A 16,536-nucleotide genomic window follows, 5' to 3' on the forward strand; every position below is an offset into this window, starting at 1 on the left:
TTATAGAAATCCATTATTGTAAATAGTAAGTTTTTTTTCAGGGTCCCAACATAATATCTTCAGAAGAAAGTACTGTACATGATGCCAGTATTTTCCCACATTTTCTAGATACTGTACTAGTACTGTGTGTAAAATGCCATCAAAAAGTCAATTAAGTTTTATTCTTTCTCACCTGTCTTTCTGTCTCCTTTCACTTTTAAAAGGTTGCCATGTTAGAAAAAATATTTTGCCCTGCCATGCTGTTTATTGATGTGGTAAATAAATAGTTTATGAAAATATCACTAAATCTGTCATTTATTATTTTTAATATTCAGTAATGGTCATGTCTTACCTCTAGTCTTCTCTGTCTTAATTTCAGGTTTCCACCATATGTTGTAGATAGTTCAGGAAGTTAACTCAACCAAGCAGTCTTAGGGTTTCGACTAAGTACTGTTTAGAATACCAGAATAGGGAGGATGGTGTAGGTTTAAGTTTATTAGATTGATACATATGTACCAACAAGACACTGTACATCACTGTCGCAACAGTGTTTGTTTTCATTCAAAGGCTTTATGGTTTTTCCTATAATACCTGGTGGGCTGGTCTCTAGTCAAAATGCCCGGGCCGATTTTTTGTCCCAGTCCAGCCCTGCAAACCATATATCATTAATATTAGTGATATATGGTTTGTAATATGTTAGATATGGGGATATGTAGTTTTCTCTGGTCCCCTCCCCAATCAGACCAAGAGTGACATGTTTAGCCGCATGTTCTCCTTAAATTGCTGGCTGTCTGAGTGGTGTCCCAGAAACGATGTGGGCTTCATAGATAATTGGCAAACCTTCTGGAGGAAACCTGGTCTTGTTAGGAGAGACAGCATCCATCCCACTTTGGATGGAGCAGCTCTCATTTCTAGAAATATGGACAAATTTATTAAAACCCCCAAAATATGACTATCCACAGTTGGGACCAGGAAGCAGAGTTGCAGTCTTACACGCCTCTCTGCAGCTTCTCTCCTCCTGCTACCCCCCAAAAAACCCATCTCCATAGAGACTGTGTCAGCTTCCAAAAAGACAAAAAACAAACTAAAAACCAGCAACAAACAACTTAAACATAAACAATTACAAAGAAAGAACAATAAAGTATCCACATCTGAACCAAAGAGTAAAACAGTGAAATGTGGATTATTAAATATTAGGTCTCTCTCCTCCAAGTCTCTGTTAGTACATGACTTAATAATTGATCAACAAATCGATTTACTCTGCCTTACAGAAACCTGGTTGCAGCAGGATGATTATGTTAGTTTAAATGAATCAACACCCCCGATTCATTCTAACTACCAGAAACCTCGAAGCACAGGCCGAGGGGGCGGTGTGGCAGCAATTTTTCACACCAGCCTATTAATTAATGAAAGACCAAGACAGACTTTTAATTCATTTGAAAGCCTGATGCTTAGCCTCGTCCACCCCAGCTGTGAAACTCAGAAACCAGTCTTACTTGTTATCATCTATCGTCCACCTGGGCCTTACACAGAGTTTCTGTCTGATTTCTCAGACTTTATATCTAATTTAGTTCTGAGCTCAGATAAAATAATTATTGTGGGTGATTTTAACATCCATGTAGATGCTAAAAATGACAGCCTCAACATGGCATTTAGTCTGTTATTAGACTCAATTGGCTTCTCTCAAAATGTAAAAGAACCCACCCACCACTTTAATCACACTCTAGATCTTGTGTTAACATATGGCATAGAAACTGAAAATTTAACAGTGTTTCCTGAAAACCCTCTCCTGTCTGATCATTTCCTGATAACATTTACATTTACAATAATTGATTACACAGCGGTGGAGAGTAGACTTTATCAAAGTAGATGTCTTTCTGAAAGCGCTGTAACTAAGTTTAAGAATATAATCCACCCACTGTTATCATCTTCAATGCCCTGTACCAACACAGAGCAGAGCAGCTATCTGAACGCTACCCCAACAGAAGTCGATTATCTTGTTAATAATTTCACCTCCTCACTACGTACGACTCTGGATACTGTAGCTCCAGTGAAAACTAAGGTCTCTAATCAGAAGTACCTGACTCCGTGGTATAATTCTCAAACACGTACCCTAAAGCAGATGACTCGTAATCTGGAGAGGAAATGGCGTGTCACAAATTTAGAGGATCATCATTTAGCCTGGAGAAATAGTTTGCTGCTTTATAAGAAAGCCCTCCGCAAAGCCAGAACATCTTACTATTCATCACTGATTAAAGAAAATAAGAACAACCCCAGGTTTCTCTTCAGCACTGTAGCCAGGCTGACAAAAAGTCAGAGCTCTTTTGAGCCAACCATCCCTTTAACGTTAACTAGTAATGACCTCATGAACTTCTTCACAAATAAAATTTTTATCATCAGAGAAAAAATTACCAGTAATCATCCCACAGATGTAATATTATCTACAGCTACTCTTAGTACCATTGATGTTAAGTTAGACTCTTTTTCTCCAATTGATCTTTCTGAGTTAACTTCAATAATTACTTCCTCCAAACCATCAACGTGTCTTTTAGACCCCTTTCCTACAAAACTGCTCAAAGAAGTCCTGCCATTAATTAATTCTTCGATCTTAAATATGATCAACCTATCTCTAATAATCGGCTATGTACCACAGGCCTTCAAGCTAGCTGTAGTTAAACCTTTACTCAAAAAGCCATCTCTAGACCCAGCAGTCTTAGCTAATTATAGGCCAATCTCCAACCTTCCTTTCATATCAAAAATCCTTGAAAGAGTAGTTGTCAAACAGCTAACAGATCATCTGCAGAGGAATGGTTTATTTGAAGAGTTTCAGTCAGGTTTCAGAGCTCATCACAGCACAGAAACAGCTTTAGTGAAGGTTACAAATGATCTTCTTATGGCCTCTGACAGTGGACTCATCTCTGTGCTTGTCCTGCTAGACCTTAGTGCAGCATTCGATACTGTTGACCATAATATCCTATTAGAGCGATTAGAACATGCTGTAGGTATTACAGGTACTGCACTGCAGTGGTTTGTATCATATCTATCTAATAGACTCCAATTTGTGCATGTAAATGGAGAGTCCTCTTCACACACTGAGGTTAATTATGGAGTTCCACAGGGTTCAGTGCTAGGACCAATTCTGTTTACATTATACATGCTTCCCTTAGGCAGTATCATTAGAAGACATAGCATACATTTTCACTGCTATGCCGATGACACCCAGCTCTATCTGTCCATGAAGCCAGATAACACACACCAATTAGTTAAACTGCAGGAATGTCTTAAAGACATAAAGACCTGGATGGCCGCTAACCTTCTGCTTCTTAATTCAGGTAAAACTGAGGTTATTGTACTCGGCCCTGAAAATCTTAGAAATATGGTATCTAACCAGATTCTTACTCTGGATGGCATTACCTTGGCCTCCAGTAACACTGTGAGGAACCTTGGAGTCATTTTTGACCAGGACATGTCCTTCAATGCACATATTAAACAAATATGTAAGACTGCTTTCTTCCATTTGCGCAACATCTCTAAAATTAGAAATATCCTGTCTCAGAGTGACGCTGAAAAACTAGTTCATGCATTTATTACTTCCAGGCTGGACTACTGTAATTCTTTCTTATCAGGATGTCCAAAAAACTCACTGAAAAGCCTTCAGCTAATCCAAAATGCTGCAGCAAGAGTCCTGACAGGGACTAGAAAGAAAGAGCATATTTCTCCTGTTTTGGCTTCCCTTCATTGGCTTCCTGTTAAGTCTAGAATTGAATTCAAAATCCTGCTCCTCACATACAAGGTCTTAAATAATCAGGCCCCATCTTATCTTAATGACCTTGTAGTACCATATCACCCTATTAGAGCACTTCGCTCTCGCTCTGCAGGCCTACTTGTTGTTCCTAGAGTATTTAAAAGTAGAATGGGAGGCACAGCCTTCAGTTTTCAGGCCCCTCTTCTGTGGAACCAGCTTCCAGTTTGGATTCAGGAGACAGACACTATCTCTGCTTTTAAGATTAGGCTTAAAACTTTCCTTTTTGCTAAAGCATATAGTTAGGGCTGGACCAGGTGACCCTGAATCCTCCCTTAGTTATGCTGCAATAGACGTAGGCTGCCGGGGGATTCCCATGATGCATTGAGTTTTTCCTTTCCAGTCACCTTTCTCACTCACTATGTATTAATAGACCTCTCTGCATTGAATCATATCTGTTATTAACCTCTGTCTCTCTTCCACAGCATGTCTTTTATCCTGTCTTCCTTCTCTCACCCCAACCGGTCGCAGCAGATGGCCGCCCCTCCCTGAGCCTGGTTCTGCCAGAGGTTTCTTCCTGTTAAAAGGGAGTTTTTCCTTCCCACTGTCGCCAAAGTGCTTGCTCATAGGGGGTCATATGATTGTTGGGTTTTTCTCTGTATCTATGAAGCGCCTTGAGGTGACTTTTGTTGTGATTTGGCGCTATATAAATAAAATTGAATTGAATTGAATTGAATGTATTTTTATGGTAACAATTACACAGTTTGGTTGTATTTAGCCTGGCCCTTTCTCCCCTACACTGCTGAGTCTAGTGGTCTCTCCCAAAGTCAGCTACTGTAGTGGATATGGTACTTCCAAAACAAATAAAACAGACATGACAGGAAAACATGTTTGGATTTTGAAAGTATGGTATGGTCTCTCCATTTCACAGTATTCTGTGTACATGTATGCACACATGCCTGTATGATATTTCTGATTACTGAAGAAAGAAAAGAAAAAGTCTGATCCTCAAAACAAGCTGGCTAGGACCCATCAAACATTTGTAATCAGGGGTCTGTAACTCGATGATCCGGGCATACCCAGCAGGCAAATGCCCGATACATCAGATTACCAGACCAGCCTTGCTCGTGTGAAAGTTACATTCCCATGGCAACGTTACAGCACGAGTTTTATGGATAACTTTGAGGTCACAGTGAACAATGAAAGGTTGCTAGGAGGAATAGCTCCAAGAGAAGAGGGTGTGTTTTAGGTTCTTGAAGTGCATCGGTCCTTATTATCAGGCTTGCTTTCACGATTGTGTGTCACAGTTTAACACTGAACATGTTATTTACTGATAGTTGTTTATGATTGGAAGTGTGTGAATGAATGTTATATTTTACTTCATCAGACTCGCTCACTGCAGCATCTGCAGCAGCTTTCTGCTTCAGGAAACTGAAGCTTGTGTGCAGCTGGACTGCAGGATTGATTCTGTGCAACATCTGAAAGGTTTTCACTTTTCTCCTGAGCGCTCTGTGCCATCTAGTGACATCTTTCAGTATTGCACTGGCATGATAGCAGGTACACTACAACACAAGAAACACAACAAAATAAAATAAAACACTGCATAAGTGAATAAATCTTTATTTATATGCAGAAAATCAGAGTTTGTCCTGATCTGAGTTTCATGTGATGCCTGATCTCCTTTTCTGTGCCTCTTTGCTGACTTAATGAAAGTCCAATTAGTATAACCACATGTTTTAAGAGCTTCCTTTACATGTGTGTGTGTTCCCTCTTTTTGTTCTGCCCGGTGATGTAGTGTCCTGATTACTCCAGGTTTGTGTTCCAGAGGGTGGTGGGAGTCAAAGAGGAGGTACTGGTCCGTGTGTGGGGGCTTCAGTAAACGTCAATGTTGAGGGTTCCATTCTCTTCAGTGTGCACAGCACAGTCCAGCAATGGCAAACAGTTATCCTTTGTGTCTTCACTGAACTTTATGTTTTCATCCATAGATTTGATGTGAGTGTGCTTTGGACACGCTTTAAAAACTAGAGATGGACCGATCCGATATTACGTATCGGTATCGGTCCGATACTGACCTAAATTACTGGATCGGATATCGGAGAAAAATAAAAAATGTAATCCGATCCATTAAATATCACGAAAGCACCTCGCAAAACTTGCAACACGCCGTAACTCACCTCAGAACGTTAGCACGTCGGAGCAGTATGCATCACGTGATAGAGCGGCTGTGGCATGCGGGACCTGTCGGTGGTCTGGATAGCATTTGGAGCTTCGCTAGCAACCCGGCATTTCATCTCCGACAAAGTTATCCCCGAGAGAAGTAAAGCAAGTGTGTAAGTCCATCTCTGAATGTTTGTAAAGCATTCCTGCGTTAAGCTTAACAAGCGACTGCCTCTTCTTGCTGCTACTTCAATCATGAAACTGCTTAATGATCAGCTGATCGGCTTTTCTGTCGCGAGTCCGTCTCTCTTGTTTGTTTATGGCCCACTTTGCACCAGAAAGAGGAAACCAGCGGCTGAACAACAGCAGCACGTTTAAGCTTGATAAGCTGTTGTTAGAATTTATTTAATATTACTTTCTACACCAGGATCTTTTTCTACGTAGCTGACGCTGGTAACTGTGCAGGGGCGGATCTAGCAAAGTTTAGCCAGGGGGGCCGATAGGGCATTAACAGGGAAAAGGGGGCACAAAGACATACTTTTCTTTCTTATTCTCATTTAAAATGTCGAGCTTTTAATAAATAATTATCTGACACCCAAAGTTTTAATTTGATGTAAAAGGAATAGAAGTCAATTACTGTATATAGTGACTATTAAGTCTAATATATATACCCTAGTAAGCTATAGTACTTTTTCCTTTGGGACGGTACCATCTGTACAGTCTGCAATTTTGTTGAAGAAAGATGTTGAATCTATTTAATATTTCTTGAAAAATAATTGATTTCTGTGCATTTTTTTTCACACTGCATCAAATTAAGGTTGATTACGTCGATTAAGCATCATGAGGTGGAGCGTGAGGGGTGCTTCCCTATTTTTTATTTATTTATTTTTGTTGTTGCTGGGAGTTGGAACCCTATTAGTTAGGTTGCTTAATATTTACGCTAAGTACTCTTTAAAATACCAGAATAGGGAGGATGGTGTAGGTTTAAGTTTATTAGATTGATCAGTATTGCTGAACTATGAAATATTTTTTTTTGCATACAGGTATAACAGAATAGCTTTAGTGTAGTTGTTGTTTTAAACTTGAGTATGAACTTATACAAAATGCAGCAAGATATTTAAAAAAACAGTTTTGTTGATTAAAAAACACTATATCGGATTCATATCGGTATCGGCAGATATCTAAATTTATGATATCGGTATCGGACATAAAAAAGTGGTATCGTGCCATCTCTATTAAAAACGTTCATTAAGTTATTTATTTTATTAAAAGGAACAGTGAGTATTAATGAATACATCAATGTAAAGATTAATGTGAGAAAATCACATGGATGAAGCGCTGTCAAAAACTGTAAAATACAAACAGCTGTAAACTCTTGGTGTGCTGAGCTGGAGCAACAACAATGTAGACAATATGAAACAGAAGAAACTGCAGAAAACACTGGAAACATTTATGACACATTTACTGACACTTGAACATTACAAATTACAATTATATTATTATATTATATTACAAAAGACACATGAGGTGAGGATGTCGAGCAGCAGGATCCTGCAGATCATCTTCTCCCTGTGAGAGGAGACAGAGGTGAAGAGTCCTCAACACATGAGGTCAAAGGTCAGTCAGTACAACCAGAAGAAGGAAAATCTACAGTCTGACTTCATTCACTCATCACAACATCTGATCCTGTTCATGATCCTGATTATTACACTGTGTAACAAGGACCCAGACTGACAGTGTCTTAGCGGCAGCTTATTCAGTCCAACTCTCTACAACTCAGTACTCCTCAGGCTCCAGCCAGCTGTTAAAATCGGGCGAGCATAACCACTAGACTGGTCCCAGCTGCCCTGCCAGCCTCCCAGGCACTGACCTTTGAACCCACAGCGTTTTACACATAACATTAAAACCTTAGGTTTTCACCCAGAAAGGAAAAACCTCCCAAACTGATCGTTGATCAGAAATCTGGAGAAACAGACAATGTTGCTCATATTATTGTTGTTCAATCTCACTGTACAAACACAGCAGCTTCATACTTTGCAGCCAGTAACAGACGAACACTCAGTTATTTTATTTATACAGCTGCTGCCTTTGAATCCACAAAGAAAAAAGATTCAAATAAAATAGAAACAAACACACTATAACATAAACACACTGACAGAGTAAAATATTATAAACACTCAAATACTTACTCCTAATGTCTCCTCGTTTCAAATGGAAGCTTTCTCTTTGCTTCAAAGACTTGATTTCTCGTTGTTGTGCATGATGACTCGCTCTTCTTACTGACTGAAACAAAACTCTCTGCTTTAAGGTTCACATGTTCCTGTCAGTGATCAGGTGATCAGACAAATTCCAACATCCCTGTTTGATTTTCACTTCTCCTTCAAGTTACATCTGGATCAACTCAGACTAATAAAGTGTTTTTGGATCCAGAAACTGTTTAAACTGTTTAAAGAGCAGAATTGATCTTTAACTGTAAACTTAAAATCCTCAGAAATGAAACTGGAGGTGAAACTGTTTTATTTGAATCTTCCTTAATCACACTCAGTGAGAACAGGAACATTATCTGGTGTCCTGACTGTTGAACTTGATCAGAGATGTTAAAGCAAACAGGTGTGAATCAGGTGTCAGGATGTCTGCAGTCTGAATCATTATCAGTTATCTCTCACATTTCCTCACTTTTAAATCCAGAGCCTTTCATAGTTATGCTGACTGACTCTCTCTACCAATAAAAAAAGAAAGAAAAATTAGACCAGAAAGTCTGAATTGTGCCACATTTTCTATATGAGCTCTCCATAAACACACTGAGAAGTTAGTGATGCCACTTTCAGAGAAAATTCAGTTCTTTCTTTTATTTCTAACTCCTAATCTGACTGACTCTGTTTTTCTGGTGCTGTTCTCCACCTTTGAAGAACCACAGGTGTGTCGTGGGAACAAAATAAAAAAACATTCAGGAGTCTTGAATCTCTCCAACAGATTATGTGTTTGAGCTGTTTATGCCCAGTTGAAGCTTTAAATGTCTAAAAAGGTGATGTGGGCTGAGACAGAGTGAGAGAGAGAGGAGCAGACAAACTAGTTTAATTCTAGAAAATCATTTATTTACAGGAGAGTTAATGAAGACTTCATAACAAAGCTGACAGCCTTTGGTGTCTGATCATGCACAGAGTGTTGGAGTTAATGTTGTTTCAGAGGTGAGTGTTATATCCTGTTTCTCTGTTGCCCATCAAGTTTCTGTGGTCTGCGCTTCTGTCTACAAATGTCTCTGTAATGTAAGAGTGTTTCTGTGTTATCCAGCTGTCAGGCTGCTGATGGACAGACAATCGGTTTTGATTTGTTTTAAGTTTAACAAGAAAAACAAAAATGGAAGCTTAATTTAAGTTTGTGACCTGTGAGCTACTGTGTGGGTTCACACATTTTCTCTTTATGTGCTGCATTATTTATCAGTACAAATTAGATTGAATAAAAATATTATCACTAACATTAGAAGAATTGTAAATTTCTCCAGAACTGAAATGAACATTAGATTTTAATAGGCATCACTATTTGTAGCATGCTAACCTGTCATGGCTGCCGCCATGGCTGCTAGCCAGGGTGGCTTCCCGGATGGTTTTTCATTTCCAGTATTTCAAAGTTCAAAGTGTGTCACACCGGCTCACTCCTTGGCGGCCGCTTATCGGGGCCTAGAACCTGGGGCTCGCTCGGACCACTTCGGAGGTGGGGGTGCCCCCGCCCTCTCGGCCTGGGACTCGGTCACTCAGGCACAGCTGGCTGCCAGCGGAGCTCACGGGCGCGTCACTGCAACTCCCCCTGGCTTCTGCTCCGCGGCTGCTGAGTGAACCCTCATCTGGGACTCTCCTCAGCTCTTACTGGGACAGTGGCGCGGCTGCCCCTCTGTTGGTCTTCCTTGGTCTCTTGTGTTCTGGGGGCCTCTGGATGTCTGGAGTTTTGATCTCCTCCATACCTGCTTCATACCCTGGAGGACGGGGCTGTGGCCCCCCACACTCCCTAGCAGATCGTTACATGGAGAAACCTTTCGAATACAAGCACGCTGATCCACACAGGTATGCACACGGGTGTTCACTGCTCGTAGACTTAAATTACACCTTTCTTGGCTACTACTTCGAAGCACATCTGTCCTGCGTGCTGCACAACAACATTGAATATTTAGTATTTACTGCTGTTTACACTCAACTAGATTAATGCGATGGTGTTGTGTTTAGTATGTTGCTTTGTTTTTTTTTGTTTTTTTGCTTGTTTTCTATTCTTCTCTCAACAGGTGATCCAGGAGATTTTTATTTTTTTTCTCCCCCCCCTTTCTCACTGTCCCTCTCCCCTTCTGTTTTTCCTTTCCTTCCTCTTTCTTTCTCCCTTTCCTAGCCCTCACTCATGTCTGTCCCGTCTGTAACATCTGAAAATAAAATATAATAAATAATAAAAACAAAGATCGACCAAATGGACCAATACGGCAATGCCACGATGATCCATTTGGCAAAGTAAATCCATTGGGTATCCTTGTTGGTCTTCAGACAACAATTCTGATGGCTAAAGAACCAAATGGGACAGGCAAAAAAAAAAAAAAAAAGTTCAAAGTGTGTCTGTTGACAGGGTGATGGCATGAGGGAAGACGTTGTGACAGCGAGTGAGAGGCTCAAATGTAAAGCGCAAGCTGGGCTGTTATTTGGTATTATTTCTTTAAATGTCTTAAAGCAACATCAGACGTTAATATGGAACAAGTGGTTGATGAAACAGAGATATGAAAAAGCGAAAAGAGGCGGAGCTGAAAAGCTGAGAAGAAAGTGGGGAAGAAAAAGAATCAGTAAAAGGTTTCAGCCTACTTGGCATTGTAGCAGCTGCACCTTCAGCAGAAGAATCAGAAACGGTGCCAAAGATAGCAGGTCTGACTTTTTCTCCCCATCCACCCTCTGTGACAACAGCTGCATCAGGTCAGAAGGGAACAAACACACAAACTTGTTGGCTGGATTAGTATAAAATGAAATGTCTGGCAATGGACAGAAGCAACGATATCGATGTTTACACCCTTGTGCAATGAAGAGGATGCATGTTGTATCACGAGACACGATAAGCCAGCTGATTGATTTGTTTCACGGAGGCATTTTGTGAGGGTATAGCTGCTGTGGCATTTGTCTGGCTGGAAACAACAACTGTAATCTCCACATTTCGACTTTTCTCAAAACACTATTTCAAGTTTAATCTCAAAATGGACTCATTTTTTTTTCCTTTCATTAATGTGACCTTAGTACTCTACCGTACCACTAATTACCCAACTGCTAAAAAAATACTTTAACAACATATTTAGTAATAAAAAGACCATCAACAGGAAATAATTAAATAACATCAATAGATAAAGTCATTTGCTCCCCCCCCTCTCTCCTGCACTTTCCTCACTTTCACTATCCAATAGAAGACAAGGTGCCTTGTTTGTTCGAGGATTTCTCCAAAACATGTGATGATCACAGTTGTTGATGGTCTGGTTTAATAAGTGGTTTTGTTTGAAGTTGTGCAGAACTTGTCTGTGTCACCATTTCACAGAATGTGATCAGGACGTGACAATAGCAAAATTGTCCAGCAGGTGCCACTGTGGAGATGGTTTCAGATTGTTTGGAATCATCAATACAAGCACAAAGACTTCAAATGTTTCACGAAGTCTCGCTTTGCTCATCACTAGTATGGTGACAACTTCACAGGAGGTCCGTATCTCAGCACTGTCATAGTTAAAGGTGACCTTCATAAACCGAGAAACTGACATTCATGTTTGCCACAGGAAATCCACATTTACTCCCAACTAAGGGCTTAAATGTACAAAGAGACAGACACTGAGACAGAGACGAAGATAAAATCAAAACTTTTTTCCATCCATCCATCCATCCATTTTCATCCGCTTTATCCGAGGCCGGGTCGCGGGGGCAGCAGCCTAAGCAAAGAGGCCCAGACCTCCCTCTCCCCAGCCACCTCCTCCAGCTTATCCGGGGAAATACCAAGGCGTTCCCAGGCCAGCCGAGAGATATAATCTCTCCAGCGTGTCCTGGGTCTGCCCCGGGGCCTCCTCCCGGTGGGACATGCCTCGAACACCTCGCCCAGGAGGCACCCAGGGGGCATCCTTGTCAGATGCCCGAACCACCTCAGCTGACTCCTTTCGATGTGGAGCAGCAGCGGCTCTACTCTGAGCCCCTCCCGGATGGCCGAACTTCTCACCCTATCTCTAAGGGAGAGGCCAGCCACCCTTCGGAGGAAGCTCATTTCTGCCGCTTGTATCCGCGATCTCGTTCTTTCGGTCACTACCCACAGCTCGTGGCCATAGGTGAGGGTAGGGACGTAGATCGACCGGTAAATTGAGAGCTTCGCTTTTACACTCAGCTCCCTCTTCACCACGACGGACCGGTGCAGCGTCCGCATTACTGCAGCTGCAGCCCCAATCCGTCTGTCGATCTCCGGCTCCCTTCTCCCATCACTCGCGAACAAGACCCCGAGATACTTGAACTACTCCACTTGGGGCAGGAACTCATCCCCGACCCGGAGTGGGCACTCCACCCTTTTCCGGCTGAGAACCATGGCCTCAGATTTGGAGGTGCTGATCCTCATTCCCGCTGCTTCACACTCGGCTGCAAACCGCTCCAGTGCGAGCTGGAGGCCCTCACCCGATGAAGCCAACAGAACCACATCATCCGCAAAAATCAGAGATGAGATTCTGAGGCCACCAAAGCGAAAGCCCTCCGCCACTTGGCTGCGCCTAGAAATCCTGTCCATAAAAATTATGAACAGAACCGGAGACAAAGGGCGGCCCTGGCGGAGCCCATCACCCACCGGGAACGAGTCCGACTTATTGCCGGCAATGCGAACCAAGCTCTTGCAACGGCTGTATAGGGATCGAATGGCCCGTAGCAATGGGCCAGACACCCCATACTCCCGCAGCACCTCCCACAGGACACCCCGAGGGACACGGTCGAATGCCTTCTCCAAGTCCACAAAACACATGTAGACTGGTTGGGCAAACTCCCATGCACCCTCAAGTATCCTCGAGAGGATGAAGAGCTGGTCCAGTGTTCTGCGACCAGGACGAAGACCGCATTGTTCCTCCTGTATCCGAGGTTCGACTAGCGGACGAACTCTCCTTTCCAGCACCCTGGCATAGACTTTCCCAGGGAGGCTGAGGAGTGTGATCCCCCTGTAGTTGGAACACACCCTCCGGTCCCCCTTCTTAAAGATGGGGACCACCACCCCGGTCTGCCATTCCACAGGTACTGCCCCTGATCTCCACGCAACATTGCAAAGGCGTGTCAACCAGGACAGCCCTACAACGTCCAGAGCCTTCAGGAACTCGGGGCGGACCTCATCAACACCAGGGGCTCTGCCACCAAGGAGTTGTTTAACTGCCTCAGTGACCTCGCCCCCGGAAATTGGCGGGTCATTCCCCTCATCCCCAGACTCTGCTTCCTCCTCGGAAGACGTGTCAGTGGGATTAAGGAGGTCCTCGAAGTATTCCTTCCACCGCCTGACAATTTTCTCAGTCGACGTCAACAGCGCTCCGCCAGCACTATACACAGTGCAGGTAGAGCACCGCTTTCCCCTCCTGAGACGCCTGACGGTTTGCCAGAATCTCTTCGAGGCAGTCCGAAAGTCTTTTTCCACGGCCTCTCCGAACTCCTCCCACACCCGAGTTTTTGCTTCAGCCACTGCCCGAGCCGCATTCCGCTTGGCCTGTCGATACCTGTCGGCTGCCTCCGGAGTCCCACAGGCTAACCAAGCCTGATAGGACTCCTTCTTCAGCCTGGTGGCTCCCTTCACCTCTGGTGACCACCATTTGGTTCGGGGATTACCACCACGGCAGGCACCAACCACCCTGCGGCCGCAGCTCAATGCAGCAGCTTCGGCAATGGAGACGCTGAACATGGTCCATTCGGACTCGATGTCCCCAGTCTCCCTCGGAATGCTGTCGAAGCTCTGCCGGAGGTGTGCGTTGAAGATCTCGCGGACTGGGGCCTCTGCTAGACGTTCCCAGCACACCCTCACTACGCGTTTAGGTGCACCAGGTCTGTCCAGTGTCCTCCCCCGCCACCTGATCCAACTCACCACCAGGTGGTGATCAGTTGACAGCTCAGCCCCTCTCTTTACCCGAGTGTCCAGAACATATGGTCGCAGGTCTGGTGATACGATTACAAAATCGATCATCGACCTACGGCCTAGAGCATCCTGGTGCCACGTGCACTTATGGACACTCTTATGTTCGAACAGGGTGTTCGTTATGGCCAAACTGTGATTAGCACAGAAGTCCAATAACAAAGCACCGCTCGGGTTCAGATCAGGGAGGCCGTTCCTCCCAATCACACCCCTCCAGGTCTCGCTGCCGTTACCCACGTGAGCATTGAAGTCTCCCAGCAGGACAACAGAGTCTCCAGGTGGAGCACCTTCCAGCACCCCCCCCCCCCCCCCCCCCCCCCCAGGGACTCTAAGAAGGCTGGGTACTCTGAACTGCCACTCGGCGCATAAGCACAGATGACAGTCAGGACCCGTTCCCCGACCCTAAGGCGCAGGGAACAAACCCTCTCGTCCACCGGGAAAAACCCCAACGAACCGGCAGCAAGCCGAGGGGATATTAGAATACCCACCCCAGCCCGCCGCCTCTCACCAGGGGCAACTCCAGACTGAGACAGAGTCCAGCCCCTCTCCAGGAGACTGGTTCCAGAGCCCAAGCCATGCGTAGAGGTGAGCCCGACTATATCTAGCCGGTACCTCTCAACCTCACGCACTAACTCAGGCTCCTTCCCCACCAGAGAGGTGACATTCCATGTCCCTATTGCCAGTCTTGGCAGCCGGGGGTCAGTCCGCCAGGGCCTCCGCTCCTGGCTGCCACCCGACACACAATGCACCCGACCCCTATGGCGCCTCCTGCGGGTGGTGGGCCTGCGGGAGGATGGGCCCATGTCTCCTCTTCGGGCTGTGCCCGGCCGGGCCCCATGGACTAAGGCCCGGCCACCAGACGCTCGCCCTCGGGCACCCTCCCCGGGCCTGGCTCCAGGGCGAGGCCCCGGTAACCCTATCCCGGGCAGGGTAAACTGTTCCCTCGATGTCTTTTTCATAGGGTCTTCTGAATCGCTCTTTGTCTGGTCCCTCACCCAGGACCAATTTGCCATGGGAGACCCTACCAGGGGGCAAAACTTTTTTGTTCCACCATATTTAATGAAGCCATGCAAAACGTTACCTTCATAGTATGAACTTAAAGGGCAGCGTTATAGACCCTTGAAGTTCACCGGTGTGAGTGCAAATGTTTTTGTTTTTTTTTCATTTGTCTTATTTTTTGAGGCATTTCTCAGGACTCACAGCTAGAAGATGAGCCTGTATATAAAAAAGGTGACTAACTTCTTTTTAGCATGATGACACTCTTGGAAGATCATCAACTTTTTAGGTCAAACATTTCTTCTGTTACTCTCCATCATAGGAATTAAATTAGTAGATTTCATCTATTTAAATCATGATGTAAACCATGATACTGATGCCCAAAATCAGTTATAGAGAAAAGAAAATCTGAACAAAAGCAAGATTTTGCTTTAGACTTTGATAGTTGGAGGTGGTGTAAAACTCAGTTTTAGTAGAGTCTAAATTTGAATCAATAAATCCTTGAATATTATTGTAGGCTTTACACTGAGGTGCTAAAACGTTATCTTAGTACAGTTGTCACATGCCATATAACATGGACACTTAAGTGGAATAACAGGTAAAACGTGCTTGTATTTATTGATTGAACAGGTTGATCTAAAAGTGGTCCACATCACTAAATCAGACCTGGGGGGTCTCCACATTTTCAATTCCACTCACCTTTACTAAAAACTCACCATTTGAAACTCTGACCTCAAAGTCAAAGTATGAATCTGGAGCAGAAGATCTTCCCAAACCACACCTGTACATTCCTGCGTCAGACTTGATCATTTGTGAGAAGCTTAAAAACACAATTCCTCTTCTTGCAGATCCATCTTCATACTTCATGCTGTATCTGCCACTCTGAGCTGTGCTTCCATCTGTTTTAATGAGGATATCTTCTGCTCGCTCACATTTTTCCTCACAGAAGAACTTTGTGCTTCCAGACAAAGATAAGTTGCAGTTAAGCGTGCCATTAAATCCTTCAGCTGAAGACCAAATATTGTGTTTTGCCTTGACGAGCCCAGCTGGACCTGTCAGATGAAAAATAATAATAATACATTTAAAACAAGATGGACAATCACAACATTATTTAGTGTATGTAGATATTAGACTTGTAGTCAAGACTGAACCAAGACCAAGACAAAGTTGAGATGAGACCGAGTCAAAAAAGTCTTTAAACTGCAGCCAGATGCTGCTTTGTTTATGGGTTTCAGGCATATTTATGTGTTCTTGCTTTCACACAGCCCTCCTCACTGCTGTCTGCTGTCTCACTCACTTACTGAGAGGACAGACGCACGCTCCACTTGACTGTCGCGTCTCTCACCCTCTCTGTTTTTCACACAATGATATTATCCTATATCCTCGCATGTGATTGGCCACAATATGGAGAGATTGGAGCATAGCTGAGCCACTGTGTGAGAGCTGAGCAGCGAAAGGAAATGAAGTGAGGAGCCGGCTCTCGCTCAGTGGGAGTCGACTCTTCTGATTCACTACAAAGCTCTCTCTAA

The 16,536-nt window shown here is 43.8% G+C and overlaps 2 long non-coding RNA genes across 2 annotated transcripts in view; one reads left to right on the plus strand and one right to left on the minus strand.

The window, feature by feature from the left end:
* Nucleotides 1-16,536, minus strand: part of LOC145425534 (uncharacterized) — a 273,752-nt gene that overhangs the window by 206,814 nt on the left and 50,402 nt on the right. The gene's annotated exons all lie outside the window — the stretch shown is intronic.
* LOC145425529 (uncharacterized) overlaps nucleotides 9,635-16,536 on the plus strand; it is a 37,311-nt gene continuing 30,409 nt past the window's right edge. Inside the window, exon 1 of the long non-coding RNA XR_013906246.1 lies at nucleotides 9,635-10,151. This is a non-coding gene — a long non-coding RNA (uncharacterized LOC145425529). The remainder of the gene's footprint in view (nucleotides 10,152-16,536) is intronic.

This window comes from Astatotilapia calliptera, chromosome 3, assembly GCF_964374335.1.
Source record: "Astatotilapia calliptera chromosome 3, fAstCal68.1, whole genome shotgun sequence".
NCBI lineage: Eukaryota > Metazoa > Chordata > Actinopteri > Cichliformes > Cichlidae > Astatotilapia > Astatotilapia calliptera.